The sequence below is a fragment of the Echinops telfairi genome, unplaced genomic scaffold (genome assembly GCF_000313985.2).
Source record: "Echinops telfairi isolate 266 unplaced genomic scaffold, ASM31398v2 ScPeMD7_60;HRSCAF=208, whole genome shotgun sequence".
NCBI lineage: Eukaryota > Metazoa > Chordata > Mammalia > Afrosoricida > Tenrecidae > Echinops > Echinops telfairi.
The window spans coordinates 44,972,531-44,976,651 of NW_022103958.1; positions in this window are offsets into that span (position 1 = coordinate 44,972,531).

A 4,121-nucleotide genomic window follows, 5' to 3' on the forward strand; every position below is an offset into this window, starting at 1 on the left:
TGGTAGAGGGTCAGAGAAAAGGAGGAAGACCGTCAATGAAGTGGACTGACGCAGTGGCCACAGCATGGGCGCACACATCAGCAGGGTGAGGACGGCGCAGCACCGAGCAGTGTCTCGTTCTATTGCACACAGGGTCACTGTGAGTCAGAACTGACTCGGGGTCATCCAACAACCACTGGGTATTTCCATCTGGATCAGATATCCAACAGATATCTCAAACTTGGCTTGTTTATATTTTCTGTTTTCTTAAACTTATACTTCTTCTGTATTCTTAGCAGGCAGTACCACCTTCTATCTGCTTACGAGTACAGAAATGTGAGAAGGTCGTTTATACCTTTCTCTCACTCTTATTCCTACATTCAGTCAGTGAATCAGTTGCCAAGACCTTTGATTTTTACCAACTAACTATACTTCGAATTGGTCCTCTGCTCTTCTTATCCCATTCCAACTTCCTTGCTTAGGGCTTCTTCACTTCTTACCTGAATTCATTTAGTTTATAATATTTGGGAGTTCTTGTTATGTCGCAAGTATAGAATTAGGCACCAGAGATATGATAATAGACAAAATAAACACAGTGGGTATCGCCTGGTAAAGGACACACCGCGGTGAATTATAGTTATTTTCATTATGCAAGGAGAGAAGTAGTACTGGATGCCATGACAACATGGGCTGGGGAAATCAGGGGAGACGTCCCAGAGGAGGTGACATGTAAACTGAGATTTAATGTATGAATAGGAATTAGCCCAATGAAGTAGATAGGGGAGGGGAGGGGGGGTTATTTAGGCAGAAGTCACAGCATGTACAAAGAGCTCCCAGTCAGAGTCCTGAGGAGAACTGAGAAACTTCCGTGAACTCTTGATGGATGCGCCATGAACGTTGAGTCGGTTGGCTTTCCCGGGCCACATACTCGGAGATCAATTTGAGTGTACCTGGGAGGGAAAAACCATCATAGGGCAAAGAGAAGTAAAGCAGGTGCAGCCAAGGCCTCAGATTGTGTCTTAAGGTGAGGCAAGGTGCAGGGCCGTGGCACTCCTGCATCAGCAGTCATTGGAGGCAACCTGTTTCTGAGGCACAGGGCACTGGGAGGGCCTTCACACAGCCGAGGCCATGAGTGCCCTCGTTCTAAGGAAAGGGAATAACTGACCTGAACAACGTACATCAGAGTAAGACAAACAGGCCAGTCCTGGCCAGGTTTGTAGGCCACCTCAAATACTGCAGATGTTATGGTAAGAACAATGAGAGAACAAGTGGCCGAGTTTCCAGTGAGGAACATAGATACATTTGGATGGATTCACAAAGTTTCTTGTAAGTACTGCGTGCCGATCGCAACACTGGAGTATTCCGTTTGCAAAGGTTTTTTTTTTCTTGTTTTTTTTAAAATCATTTTATTGGGGGCTCATACACTCTTATCACAATTCATACATACATCCATTGTATAAAGCACATTTGTACATTCGTTACCCTCATCATTCTCAAAACATTTGCTCTCCACTTAAGCCCCTGGCATTAGCTCATTTCTCCCCCTCCCTCCCTGTTCCCCCTCCCTCATGAACCCTTGATAATTTATAAATTATTATTATTTTGTCATATTTTACCCTGTCCAACGTCTCCCTTCACCCACTTTTCTGTTGTCCGTTCCCCAGGGAGGAGGTTATATGTAGATTCTTGTAATCAGTTCCCCCTTTCCACCACCCCCTCCCTCCACCATCCCGGTATTGCCACTCACACCACTGGTCCTGAAGGAACCCTCTGCCCTGGGTTCCCTGTGTTTCCAGTTCCTATCTGTACCAGTGTACATCCTCTGGTCTAGCCGGATTCATAAGGTAGAATTGGGATCATGATAGTGGGAAAGAGGAAGCATTTAGGAACTAGAGGAAAGTTGTATGTTTCATCGTTGCTACACTTCACCCTGACTGCCTCGTCTCCTCCCCGCGACCTTGTTAAGTTTCTTAAAGTATCAGTTTTAACCCCATGTGGGGTCACATAACTGGAAGTGGAGGGCATGGGAAAATTGGCATCAGTAAGAGGTTTCTGAACACACAATGACCAAAAATTAATTCATTATCAAACTATAATGAATCCCAGGTGTTTCCAGCAGCACTTGCCCCTGTTGCAAAATTTCTCGGGCAAAAATGGGTCATGAGTGGAAAAAGTTCAAGCAGCTCGGGTAGAGGACAGCAAAATTGATTCATAGTGGGAGGTTGTTCCGGTAATTGGGTGGTTAGATTCGAGGTCAACTTGGTGGTACCTGTGTGGCAGTAGAGGTGGAATCCAACCTGTCAATCAGGTGTTAGGCAGGTGATGTCCTTTTCATAAGGGAGACCCTGGGAGCTTCTCCCTCCCTGGTCCTTCCCCCTCCCGCTTGCTGGCATTCTGTGTCTGCCTCCAGCGGAGGCCCCAGGTGGGCTGCTGACCCAGAGAGCTAACCTGGGAACTGTCTGTGTCCTGCTAGCTTCCCACCAATGGTAGATCCATGGGCCTCTGCACCCACCAGCCTGGGGCCTCCTCACGTTCTGGTTAACCTTTCAGTGTCACCAGCCTACAGCGACATGAGTCTGAAGAGGCCTTGGCTACATTGGACCCACAGACTTGAGTTGTACTGAGTTGGGATGCCTTCTTGATATAAAATTATTTCTGCACATAAAACTTTTTTCTTATGCACAAAAGAGTGTCCCTGATTTTGTTTCTTAGCGGAACATAGATGAGGTGGGGAGAGATGATGACAGTCACTCTCCACTGTGGAATTCTCAGTGGAAAGAGAACTAATTGGACGTCTTTCAGAACTATTTCGGATGTCAGGCGGACAGGACTTAGTTACTGATAAAACGGGCAGAGAGAGGAAGTACAAGGTTGATGGCCAGATTCCTGTGTCGTTGACAACAGCCTGCATGCTGACCGTCTCTAGTCTATCACACACTGCAGTGATGTAATAAAGCCAATATGCAAACATCATTATGTAGTTCTCCTGCTTAGGAGCCTAGACTGTCTACCAATTTCCCTTTAATAAAGTCTACATTTCTAAGGCTTGTCAAAAGAGAGAGAGAGATGCGTTCCCAATGGAGGGGTTGGCATACAACGGTCCTTTAGAAGTTGCTGTGGCCAGCAAGCAAGGCTGCCTCTCAGACATAAGTGTGCCTCTCTTGAACCCAAACTCTTGCTTTGCTTGCCTTTGCCGTCTTCCACTCCGCTCTTGAGTCTTATTGGATGCCACCCTCCTGCTTAGACCAATTTCAGAATGAAACCAACCCTCTTGTTTCCTGGCTTGGCCTCTGACCCAAGCCATGCTCTCCTTGACCTTGCAGCCAGTAGGAATCACCTGATGGCCTCTCTGAACAACTCCTGAAATTTGGCATGACTACATATAAACATTCTAGCTCCATTATAGAGACTCTTTTTTAAAAAAAATCAGTTCATTGGAAGCTCATACAACTCTTAGCACAATTCATACATACATCCATTTTGTCAAGCACATTTGTACATTTGTTTCCCTCATCATTCTCAAAACATTTGCTTTCTACTTGAGCCCTTGGTATCCACTCCTCATTTTCCCCCTCTCCCCCTGCCACTCCCACCCTCATGAACCCTTGATAATTTATAAATTATTATTATTTTGCCATATCTCACACTGTCAAATATCTCCCTTTACCCACTTTTCTGTTGTCCATCCCCAAGGGAGGAGGTTATATGCAGATCCTTGTAATTGGTTCCCCCTTTTTACCCCACTTTCCCTCCACCATCCTGGTATCGCCACTCTACTGGTCCTGAAGGGATCATCTGTTCTGGATTTCCTGTGTTTCCAGTTCCTATCTGTACCAGTGTACATCCTCTGGTCTAGTCAGATTTGTAAGGTAGAATTGGGATCATGAAAGTTGGGGTGTGTGTGTGGGTGGGGAAGCATTCAAGAACTAGAGGAATGTTGTATGTTTCATCATTGCTACAGTGCACCCTGACTGGCTGGTCTCCTCCTTGAGACCTTTCTGTAAGGGGATTAAGGGGATATCCAGTGGCCTACAGATGGCCTTTGGGTCTTCAGATAGTTTATTGTGCCAACCTGGCCGATAAACCCACATGGGGTTAATTGAAGGGTGGAGGGCTAAATGGCTCAGTGAGCCTCACCTTTC